The following is a 12,950-nucleotide window of genomic DNA, read 5'->3' on the forward strand; positions in this document are numbered from 1 at the left end:
CCTGCAGTCATATGGGGCAGGAAGTGTTTGGTAGGTGAGTACGTTGCTCCTTTCACTGTTTGCCCCAGTTGGAGAGACTTAAGATTCTCCGTGCTATCCCAGATGCTCCTGTTCCCATTGTGAGCCCTTGTAGGCCAGGAATTCCCTCGCACTATTACACCACCAGCGACCTGGGTTCAATTCCAGCTGCTGTCTGTAAGGAGTTTGTACGTTCTCCCCGTGTCTGCGTGGGTTTCCTCCCACATTCCACAAAGACGTACGGGGTTAGGAAGTTGTGGGCGTGCTGTGTTGGCGCCAGAAGCGTGGCGACACTTGCGGGCTGCTCCCGGAAAACACTCTACGCAAAAGATGCATTTCACTGTGTGTTTCGATGTACATGTGACTAATAAGATATCTTATCTTATAATCTACATTTTTGTTAGGGACTTTGAGTCCATCCTTGAACTGTTTTCTTTTTTTCTTTCCCATCTGGAAATCCTTTTGCCATCAAGGAGCTCAGAGTCAAGTCATTGCTTCTGGTAAGGTAAACAATGTGACCATCCACTGGTGCTATGCAGAGCCTTAGTGTTGGGTATGTTGGCCCAGGAGAGGATGCTGACATCGTCTCCTGGGCTTAATTTACCAGTGAATTTGAAGGGTTTTGCAGAGACAGGTTGGTGATTTCTCTCCAGTGCTTTGAGCAGCCTGCTGCAGATAGTTCAAGTCCCTGTCTCAGAGTGCATCACTCCTGTTCAGTGATGCAGGAGAACAGGGGTCACTGCTGCCTAGTGGACCGTGGATTGGTGCCGGCTTTGAAGTCTTTGGGTCTTCGAACCCTCTCTTCCTCAGACAACCAAAGGCTACGTTGAGTGCACTGAAAGTGACGGTGAATTTTGTCACCGGCCTTCACAGAGAGGTGGGCTCCTGAGGTGTGGAAAGTGGTCCATGGTTTCCAGAGTTCCATTAGGGATCTTGATTGTGGGAATGAGTTGGTAAATACTGAAGGGCCCCACTTACTGAGAACCCAAGCCAGAAGTGAGCTATAGTGGACAGGGAGACCATCAATTGGAAATGAATACTTCAAAGAACACCTCAATATGGTGTCCATTTTGGATCTGCATATCCTTGACACCATTCGGTAACACAATTCCCTGTTTCAATCTCCATGCGACACCAGACCAATGTGAGTTTGGAAGGGCCCGTCCAGGAGCTGATACAACACTGCCTCTGGATCAAAGAACTGCAGGAGTTGTGGACGCGGCCCAGTCCCTCACGGAAACCGGCCTCCCCTCACTGACTCCCCTCCACTTCCCGCTGCCTCGGAAAAGCAGCCGACATAATCAAGGACCCCACCACCCGGACATTCTCTCTTCTCCCTCCCCTCCCATCGGACAGAAGATATAGAAGCTTGAGAACACATACCACCAGGCTCAAGGACAGCTTCTATGCTGCTGTTATAAAGACTCTTGAACAGACCTCTTGTACAATAAAAATGAATTCTTGACCTCACAATCTACCTTGTCGTGGCCTTGCACCTTATTGTCTGCCTGCACTACACTGTCTCTGTAAACTGTAACATTTTATTCTGCATTCTGTTATTGTTTTCCCTTTTGTACCACCTCGATGTGTGTGTGTATGACTTGTCTGGATGGCACACAAGCTTTTCACTGTATCTCAGTACAAAGTGACAATAATAAACCAATTACCACATACTGAAGGCCCTAAAATACAGCAGAGATATACTCCTGGCACAAATTCCCAGCCTCATCTCCTCAAAACTGGGAGTTGGAGCACGTGCCAGGGAAACACGGACTGCCAAATGTGTAAACCATCTTCAGGAGCGGAGAGGAAACTGAAAGCTGTAACAACCTGCTCTGCCTCTCTGGGAGAGTTTTCTCTTGTCCCAGTTCCCCTGCCGGACAGGCAAGTGACGTAAATGATTCCACAGAGGTTTGTGTTAATTGGACCCCCGCATCAGAGGCTTGTCTGAGAAACATGCATTTCTTAATCATTTGTTTACCCTGCTTATTGAGAGTGTGCCTAGGGTTGTCTTTAACTAAATGCTTAATTGGGAAGATATTATGGTTATTCCAGTGACTGAACTAACAAAATAAGCTTTGTTTCTTCAAAGCCTTGCAAGGAGTGTCTGTCTCAGGAAACTAAATAGAGTCGGCAAACAGTTGAATGTGAGCTGGCATTGAGCCATTACTGAGCTGCTTCTGCTATTCAGAGAAATGTTGGCTCTCTCCATCCAGATGAAGGGTCATGACCCGAAATGTCAGCTTTCCGTATCCTCCACAGATGCTGACCGACCCGCTGAGTTTGTTTCTTTTTGCTCCTGTGCAGTCTCTTTGTGTCTGCACACCAAGCTTGATCGTTTCTACTCCACTTCCCGTGCTATCCCCCAGGAAGACTAAAGGAAACTTCCGCAGATGCTAGAAAAGTGTTGGAAGAAAACTCTGGGGAAACACGCAGCAGGTCAATCGGTGGCCTCCGAGGAGAGGAATTAGAGCTGATGATTTGGCTCGTTTTATCGCTGCTAGCATCCATTTTGCTCAGTCCGGAAGATTTTTATTACCGATCCAGTGTAGCCCTTCCTTAAGTTGTGAAAGGAAAAGGTTTCAACAAGCTGAATTTCACAAATTGAAAGGAGAAGGCAAAATGCATTTTGGTACAGTGTATGGGCTAGAGAGTGGCATGCTGTGCAGCGCCAGTGACCCGGGTCAATTCCGGCCGCTGTCTGTAAGGAGTTTGTACATTCTCCCCGTGTCTGCGTGGGTTTCCTCCGGGTTCCTCCCACATTCCAAGGACGTAGGGGTTAGGAAGTCGTGGGAATGCTATGTTGGCGCCGAACGTGTGGCGACACTCGCAGGCTGCCCTTTACCCCCCCCCCCCCCCCCCCCCCCCCCCCCCCCCCCCCCCCAACCCCCCCACCCCCCCCCCCCCCCCCCCCCCCCCCCCCCCCCCCCCCCCCCCCCCCCCCCCCCCCCCCCCCCCCCCCCCCCCCCCCCCCCCCCCCCTCCCCCCCCCCCCCCCCCCCACCCCCCCCCCCCCCCCCCCCCCCCCCCCCCCCCCCCCCCCCCCCCCCCCCCCCCCCCCCCCCCCCCCCCCACCCCCCCCCCCCCAGAGCACTCTACGCAACAAGACGCATTCCAATGAGTTGTTTGACATACATGTGACTAAAAAGAAATCTTACGGTGAAGTCGCTTCCCAAATCGAAGAGTCAATGGTATTGCAGCAAAAAATTCATAAATTGGATGTTTGCAAATTCAGGAATTCCTGTATTTGGTGGAGTTGGTCTCAAATTTCCCACTCTGGAGTGAAGTAATGACTCCTGATTTCTTTCCTCAAGTGGCTGGCTCTAATTTGTAAGATAATAGAACACAGAACAGCACAGGAACAGGCCCTTCAGCCCATCATGTCTGTACTAAGCATAATGCCAGATTAAACTAATCCCTTCTGCCTCCACATGATTCATATCCCTCCATTCCCTGCATATTCATGAGTCTATCTAAAAGCCTCTTAAACACTTTCATTGTATCTGCTTACACCGCCACCCCTGGCAGCGCATTCCAGGCATTGACCACTCTGTATGTTAAAAAAAAACTTACCCCACACATCACAGCACGGTAGCGTAGCGGTTAGCACGATGCTATTACAGCGCCAGCGATCGGGGTTCGATTCCTGTCACTGTCTGTAAGGAGTTTGTACGTTCTCCTGTGTCTGCGTGGGTTTCCGCCGGGTGCTCTCGGTTTCCTCCCATGTTCCAAAGACGTACGGGTAGGTTAATTTGGGGTTTAAAATGGGCGGCGCTGACTCATTGGGCCGGAAGGGCCTGTTACCACGCTGTAAATAAAATTTTTTAAAATTAAAAAAAATCTCCCTTAAACTTTCCACCTCCCACCTTAAGTGCATGTCCTCTAGTATTTGACATTCCTACTCTGGAAAAAAGATTGACTGTCCACCTTATCTATGCCTCTCATAATTTTATAAACTTTTCTCATGTCTCCCCTCAGCCTCCAGAGAAACCGACGCAAGTTTGTCCAGCCTCTCCTTTTAGCTCATACCCTCTAATCCAGGCAGCATCCTGGTAACCCTCTTCTGCACCCTTTCCAAAGCCTCCACGTCCTTCCTGTAATGGGGCGACCAGAACTGCACACAGTGCTCCAAGTGCAGCCTAACCAAAGTTTTATACAGCTGCAACATGACTTCCTTACTCTTGTACTCAGTGTCCTGACTGATGAAGGCAAACGTGCCATACACCTTCTTACCACCCTATCTACTTGGGTTGCCACTTTCAGGGACTTGGGACTCCAAGATCCCTCTGTACGTCAATGCTCCTAAGGTCCCTGCCACTTACTGTATATTTTCCCCTTATTTTTGACCTCCTAAAGCAGCTGCACAGGTTGACTCTGTGGTAAGAAGGCATATGGTGTATTGTCCTTCATCAACCGTGGAATTGAATTTAGGAGCCAAGAGGTAATGCTGCAGCTATGTAGAACCCTGGTCAGACCCCACTTGGAGTACTGTGCTCAGTTCTGGTCGCCTCACTACAGGAAGGATGTGGAAGCCATAGAGAGGGTGCAGAGGAGATTTACAAGGATGCTGCCTGGAATGCGGAGCATGCCTTATGAAAGCGGGTTGAGGGAACTCGGCCTTTTTCTTCTTGGAGCGACGGAGGATGAGGGGGGACCTGATAGAGGTATATAAGATGATGGGAGGTATTGATCGGGTAGATAGTCAGAGGCTTTTTCCTAGGGCTGAAATGGTTGCCACAGGAGGACATAGGTTTAAGGTGCTGGGGAGTAGGTATAGGGAGATGTCAGGGGTAAGTTTTTTACTCAGAGAGTGGTGATGTGCGTGGAATGGGTTGCCGGCAACAGTGGTGGAGACGGATACGATAGGGTCTTTTAAGAGACTGTTGGATAGTTACATAGAGCTGAGGGAAAATAGAGGGTTATGGTTGTCTAAGGTAGGGACATGTTCAGCACAGCTTTGTGAGCCAAAGGGCCTGAATTGTGCTGTAGATTTTCTATGTTCTAAAGTGCAAGACCCTCACACTTGCCCAGATTAAACTCCATCTGCCATTTCTCTGCCCATATCTCTAACTGATCTATCTCCTGCTGTATCCTTTAGCAATCTTCTACACTATCCACAACACCACCAATGTTTGTGTCATCTGCAAACCTGCTAACCAACCCATCCACATTTTCATTTATTTATAGTTGTCACAAAGAACAGAGGTCGTAGCACTGATCCCTGTGGACCACCACTGGTCACAGACCTCCAAAGAAAACGGCTTCTCAATGTTCAATCTTATCAATCTTTAATCATTTTAAGCACATTGATTAGTTCACTGTCTAATCCTCTGCACTCAAGGAGCATGCAAAGAGATTATTTTGATTTAACCAATCGGCACACTGCATCCCCGGCCAAGCCCCGCAGCGGGCACCAGGTGATATGGCCTGGAACTCTCCTTCTGCAAGCGATTTGAAGCAACGGTCGCAGATGGAAAGGGCAGCAGGAGGGGTGGAGAGGGTGGGTGGGTTTGGGGAGGGAGTCAGGGGTGTGGGAGAGAAAGGGAAAGGGAGTGAAGAGGGGCCTGGGCGAGAGAGGCGTGAGATCGAGAGTGTTTTGGGGAAGGTGGGATGGTTAAAGGGACGGTGGCTGAAAGAGGAAGAAGGTTGGGGAGGGGTTACTGAGGGGTAAGGGAAGAGATGCGGAGGAGTGTGTAGGCAACAACACGCGTAAGTGTGTGTGTACTGATGTGCATGGAGGTTGTTGGAAAGCTCGTAGGGGTGAGCATTTGTGTGTGTGTAGACGTGTACATGTGTGTGTATAGGGATGTGTGTGTTGGAAAGTGTGTAGGGGTGGCGTGTGTGTGTGTGTGTGTGAGAACTATATCTGTGACAGAGCCTGGTCTCCACTCATCTCATGCCTCCTCTCCATTGCAGCAATACCTCTCTCTGGCAGAACTGTGTGATAACCAATGTGCAATGGCCATCCCTCATCAGATAAAGTCATACAAAGGCATCTTCCAGTTTATGGAGGCAAGCTGTCAGTGACCCAAAGAGACCGCCTAAGAAGAAGAGAACCTCGAGAACGTGAGGCAGGTTTATACAAATTTGTCTCTCAAACCCACCTTCATAATTTAATCCACTAATTTCAAAGCAAAGGACCATCAAACACCTATTTTATCTAATCCTACACTGATCCCATTTCATTCTCCCCACATTCCCATCAAACCCCCACCCCCCCCAGATTCTATCCCTCACCTACACACTGAGGACAACTTACAGCAGCCAATTGATCTACCAACCAATACGTCTTTGGCACGTGGGGGGGAAACCGAAACACCCGGAGGAAACCCACCCGGTCACAGGGAGAACCTGCAAACTCCACACAGTCAGCACCCGAGGTCAGAGATCACTGGAGCCACGAGGCAGCAGCTCTGCCAGTGCCCCGCAGTACAGTCTCCACGTTTAGTTTGCTGCAGTTAAAAAAAAACATCTCTTAAAGGATTTTTCGAGGTTTAGTAATGTTACTGTCTCAGAAAAACTGAAATAAATTAGGAAAAAAGTGCTGCATCTTGTTAAATCTGCTGCTCTCATTATCTGTGTGTGTGTGTGTGTGTTCCTGAAGGAACTATGCTACTAATTGCAGTTGCTAGGACAGGAACTCTTTCAATGTTCATTTTTGCAGGAGGGACCCCTGAAGGAAGGTTGAAGCCCACAGATTTAATCAGAGGAGGGTTAAGGCAGAATATCTCGGTATCAGTACATACACATTAAATGCTGCTCGAACCCTTAGTGTTCGATGCCACCTCCGGAAATTTTACTTGAAGATGCCTAGTCATTTGATCTATCTGTGCAGTGTTTAAATCACGTGCCCCATGATACCCCACAATGCTTCCAGTGTCAGCTGAAGGATAAAAGGATTCATTGTTAACCTGGAGGCACATTGGTCTGGATATTATGTTCACAAGGTCAAATTACAGTCCTTGACTCTGAAGGGTAATGACTGCCTTGAATAATGGCATTGTGTGCTGGGTACTATGCTACTAATTGCAGTTGCTAGGATAGGAGCTCTTTTAATGGTCATTTTTGGAGGAAGGACCCCTGAAGGAAGGTTGAAGCCCACAGATTTAATCAGAGAATGGTTAAGGCAGAATATCTGAGAGAAAATCCCCCGGTAACGTCCTGGTAAGCATCACGTTTCCAAATTGACTTGCCGTGCTTGGAAGCACCATCTCTTGTGTTGGCTATTTCAACGGCTCAGCCAGAGTTGGGGTAATTTTTGGAGCAAGCTGAACCATCAGGATGTCTAAACCTGGGGGAGGTGAACTGAATACATCTATAGAGTTGTAGAGTAATACAGCGCAGAAACAGGCCCTTCGGCACAACTGGTCCATGCCGACCACAGCATCCTCTCTGCTGGTCCCAGTTGCCCCTGTTCCGTAACCCTCCAAACCCCTCCCCTCCACGTACCTATCCAAATGCCTCAAGTGTTGCAGTTGTACTGCCTCGACCACTTCCTCTGGGAGCTCATTCCAGGTACTCGCCACCCTCTGTGTAAAGAAGTTACCTTTCAGGTCTCTTTTGATAAGATCTCTTTATTAGTCACATGTACATCGAAACACACAGTGAAATGCGTCTTTTTGCGTAGAGCGTTCTGGGGGCAGCCCGCAAGTGTCACCACACTTCCGGCACCAACATAGCACGCCCACAGCTTCCTAACCCGTACGTCTTTGGAATGTAGGAGGAAACCGGAGCACCCGGAGGAAACCCACACAGACACGGGGAGAACGTACAAACTCCTTACAGACAGTGGCTGGAATTGAACCCAGATCGCTGGTGCTGTAATAGCGTCACGCTAACTGCTACACTACCGTGCCTGCCCTCTCCCCTCTTATCTTGTATCTGTGCCCTCCAGTTTTGGACTCCTCAACCCTGGGGAAAAGACTATGACCGTCCACCTTATCCATACCTCTCATGATTTTATAAACTACTATGAGGTCACCCCTCATTCTCCAAGGAATAAAGATCCAGTGTGGCCAACCTCTCACTACAACCCAGGCCCTCTAGTCCAGGCAGCATCCTCGTAAATCTCTTCTGCACCCTCTCCAGCTTGACAATATCTTTCCTATAACAGGGTGACTAAAACTGTGCACAGTACTCCAAGTGCGGCCTCACCAACAACTTGTACAACTGCAGCATAACATCCCTACTTCTAAACTCGATGCCCTGACTGATGAAAGCCAGCGTACTGAACGCCTTCTTCACCACCCTGTCTACTTGTGTGGCCACTCTCAACGAAGTGTGCAATTGTACTCCCAGGTCCCTCTGTTCCACAGCGCTTGTCAGTGCCCACAGATTGGAATCACTGCAGCCATTGCCGTGATATCACCAGCCTTTTGCTTCGGGAATTAACCAAGAGATGTTTCCAACTTCCCTGTGCTTCAACTAAATTAATCAATCACTAAGGCGCCCTGAATATTCTGATGTAATTTTCATTAAGATTTAGGCAGTTATTTACCTGGTATTGCATTATAATAGTTATTACTGAAACAATCTGGCGACAGATAAAATATTTCTGTATTTTTTTTCCAAAAGGTATCTACACCAAGGACATAGTGGCACAACGCCTTTGGTTGTCAGTGCTGAATATTTACATGTATGTCAACTCTGCACCTTCAGTTCTCTTCTGTGTCAGACGTTGTAATTGTCGCTTCTGAGGTGCGATGAAAGTTTAATTCATTATACCACGGGAACAACTTTAAATCTGGTGCCGGAGGCCTTTCCTGTTTGATTCTCTCCTGCGCTTCGAGGCGGAGGTTTTGTACAACTGGGTGACTTATGAGGTCGTTCCAAAGGGCAGACTTTGCTGTGGGTCTGGGTCTTTTTCCCTGGCACAGGAAGAAGAACTGCTGCCTCGCAGCTCCAGCGACCTGGGTTCAATCCTGACCTCGGCTGCCGTGTGCGCGAAGCTTGCACGTTCCCTCTGCGGCCATGTGGGTTTCCTTCGGTTGCCCTGGTTTCCTTCGATGTCCCAGAGACGTGCGGGTTGGTGGTACTATTTGTGTCAATCAATTTCCCTTGGTCTTGGCCCCATCGTAAGTAATTAAGCTCTCTAACGAGAAATCTGTCCATCCTGTTAACCCTTGCGTGATATTATCCACCTGGTGACACAGCGGGTAGAGCCGCTGCCTCACGGCGCCGGAGACCCAGGTTCGATCCTGACCTCGGGTTGCTGCCTGTGTGGAGTTTGCACATTCTCCCTGTGACCGTGTGGGTTTCCCCGGGGGGGGGGGCTCCGGCTTCCTCCCACATCCCAAAGATGTGTGGATTGGTCGATTAATTGGCTGCTGTAGATTACCCCTGGTGTGTAGGTGAGTGGTAGAATCTGAGGAGGAGTTGATAGGAAGGTAGGGAGAACAAAATGAGATTAGTGTAAGGTTGGGGTAAATGGGTGATTGATGGCACAGACTTAGTGGGCCGAAGGGCCTGCTTCACTCCATATCTCTGAAGGAAATTAGTAAACTGAGTGAATTTTTAATGGTAGTTTCATGGTCACCACTACTGAGACCAGTTTATTGTAAAATGCCAGATTAATTCGCTTAACTTGGATTCCGCAGTTGCTGTTGTGGGATTTGAACTCGTGTCTCTTGAGTGCTGCTTGAGACCTCTGGGTTTCAAGTTCAGGAACTTGACCTCTCCACTCTTTCTCCCACCCACCCCCATGAAAAGCAAAGGCAATCATGTTTTCGTACAAAAGCAAAACAGTAATTTAGACAGAATTGACTTAAACTAACATCAGAATCAAAAATTCGCGGATGCTCGAAATCTGAAATAAAGTTCTAGTAAAGGGTCTTCGACCCTGAACGTTAATTGATTCTCTTTCCAGAGACGCTGCTGACTTGCTAAGTGTTGCAGTATTTTCTGTATCGATTGAAATGATTTGCCTCTTAGCAGTGTTGCTAATATTGGAGAAGGATATTGCACCGGTCACAGTATTTTGTTACAAGCTGAGGGAGAAAATGCTCACCTTGTTGAACTATTAAAGCTGAAACACATTAATTTTTAAAGGGGCTTTTCATCACAGCAAGAAATAATGTAAGACCAAAAGTTTGCTCCAATGTAAAAGGCAATCATTTGTTATAAGGATGAGCATCAAAGGTTATTTTCAATAAGATCACATCTTGGAGGAGAAATACTGATATAAAGTAGCAAATTGGTATGAAAAGCTATGGGGCTTCTTCTTGCCAGCTACTTAGAACATCTGGGTGGTTAAATACATGGGATGGTTTTACATCCAGCAAGAAGAAGAGCTTAAAGAAAATGGCATAAAAAGGGGGTACGTTTTCACTTAGAAAGAAAGAAACCCATTGTTACCTTTGAGAATCAGTCTGAAGAAGCCGTCTTCAATAATAACAACATTGAGAGGTTTTGCGTACAGATACGTCCTCTGTGGGGCTGGCTGGTGGTTAGAACATACGTTTTTATCAGTGATAAATGAACAAGCGTGTTACCTGCCTCAAGGTTTATGTATCTGCTTGGGGAATTGACTTCTCCAGCAGTTTGAGAAACCGTTCCAGTATGAGTGCCATATGGAGACCCTCCTGATTTGACAAGAACCATGCGGGAATGGAAGAAATGACTCTGTTGCTCTCGGATTTTGAACAATCAGGGGAATGTGCAGTTGTGTATCTGATGCCGCATTATGAAGGCTCTTTCAACGTTAGGGAGATGGGTGAACCAAAGTCCATTAGAGGATGGTCGGGGGGAGGGGGGGAGCAGTGGTGCAGCAAGTAGAGCCGCTGCCTCAGACTCCAGTGAGCGTGGTTCGATCCCGACCTCCAGTGCTGTCCTGCATGGAGTCTGTGCGTTCTCCCTGCGACCGCACAGGCTTCCAGCAGGTGTTTCATTTCCCCTCCCGCATCCCAGCCCTGTGCAGTTTGGTTGGCTAGTTCCCCGTACTGTGGGTGGGTGGTGAGAGAACCCAACGGGCACGTGAGGGAGAAGAGGTGACCGGAAAATAAGTGGGGGGATGGCATGAATAGAATTGCTCTGAAGCTGGCATAATCTCGATGGGCAGAACAGCCTCCTGCTATCACATATGAGGAGATTATTGGAGAGATGCATTGGATGACTCTTTCTGAGTGAATCTGCCACGATGTAAATGCTGTAGATAGAAATCAGTCATCTGCTAGTTAAAAATATAAGTGGTTGAAAAATGTTTCACAGAACAACCTGAGATCTCTGTAGTATGTTGAGAACTGTGGTGTCCTGATCTCAATGGCTCAGAATGAATTGCTTCATGAAGGACTTTCATGGCCAAAGAGAACAGCATAACTCAACAGAAACAGAACACAGGAGAAGAAAATCCAGTAATTTATAAGATATCTTTATTAGAACATAGAACATAAAACACTACAGCACAGTACAGACCCTTCGGCCCACGATGTTGTGCTGACATTTTATCCTGCTCTAAGATCTATCTAACCCTCCCTCCCACATAGCCCCCTATTTTTCTATCATTCATGTGTCTATCTAAGAGTCTCTTAAGTGTCCCTAATGTATCTGCCCCCACAACCTCTTCAGGCAGTGCGTTCCACGCACCCACCACTCTGTGTTTAAAAAAAAAATTTACCCCTGACATCCCCTTTATACCTTCCTCTAATCACCTTAAAATTATGTCCCCTCGTGTTAGCCATTGTCACACTGGGAAAAAGTCTCTGATTGTCCAATCGATCTATGCCTCTTATCATCTTGTACACCTCTATCTAGTCACCTCTCCTCCTCCTCCTCTCCAAAGAGAAAAGCCCTAGCTCACTCAACCTATCTTCATAAGACATGCTCTCCAATCCAGGCAACATCCTGGTAGATCTCCTCTGCACCCTCTCTAAAGCTTCCACATCATTCTGATAATGAGGCGACCAGAACTGAACATGTACATGTACATTGTAACACATAGTGAAATACATCTTTTACATTGAATGTTCTGGGGGGCAGCCCGCAAGTGTTGCTACGCTTCCGGCGCCAACATAGCACACCCACAACTTCCTAACCCGTACGTCTTTGGAACGTGGGAGGAAACCAGAGCACCCGGAGGAAACCCACAGGGAGAACATACAAACTCCTTACAGACAGTGGTGGGAATTGAACCCGGGTGGCTGGCGCTGTAATAGTGTTACTCTAACCTTAGAGATATGAAAAACACAATGATGCTGGAGGAACTCAGCAGGCCAGGAAGAAGGGTCCTGACCCGAAACATTGACCGCCTGCTTTTCTCCACGGATGCTGCCTGGCCTGCTGAGTTCCTCCAGCGTCATCGTGTTTTTCATCTCGATTCTAGCATCTGCAGTCCTTTGTTTCTCGAATTTAGAGACATGGTTATTGTCCAGCAGTCAGCAGCAGTTTGTTCAGGACATTTAAACTTCAAGGAGTAAGGGACTGTCCTGAAACTGAGAATGAGTAAGGATTATGTAATTATGATTTGGGTAGTACAGGAGTGACCAATAATTATAAAAGTTTATGAACTTACCATTTCCAACCATTTTTATTCTCACTGGATCATAAGAGGGGTGGCTTTATAGAGGTTTGTAAAAACATGAGGGCAATAGATTGGATGGATGGTCAGGGTCATTTTCCCAGAGCAGAATTAGGGGGTACAAAGGAGAAATTTAGAGGACAGTCTAAAGGGTAAATTTTTCACTCACAGAGGGTGGTGAGTACATTGAATGAGTTTCCAGAGTGGGTGGTGGGGGCAGGTACAACTACAACAGTGAAAAGGTGCTTGGATAGGGAAGGCACAGAGGGATATGGGCCGAGTGCAGGCAAGTGAGGTTGGCGTGGAGTGGCAGCCTGGTCAACATAGGACAGAAGGGCCGAAGGGTCTGTTTCTGTGCTGTACATTTCCACGGTTCTATGAATTTTACATCAGTGGGGTCCCCCTTATCTTTTCATCGTTTT

The sequence above is a fragment of the Pristis pectinata genome, chromosome 14 (genome assembly GCF_009764475.1).
Source record: "Pristis pectinata isolate sPriPec2 chromosome 14, sPriPec2.1.pri, whole genome shotgun sequence".
NCBI lineage: Eukaryota > Metazoa > Chordata > Chondrichthyes > Rhinopristiformes > Pristidae > Pristis > Pristis pectinata.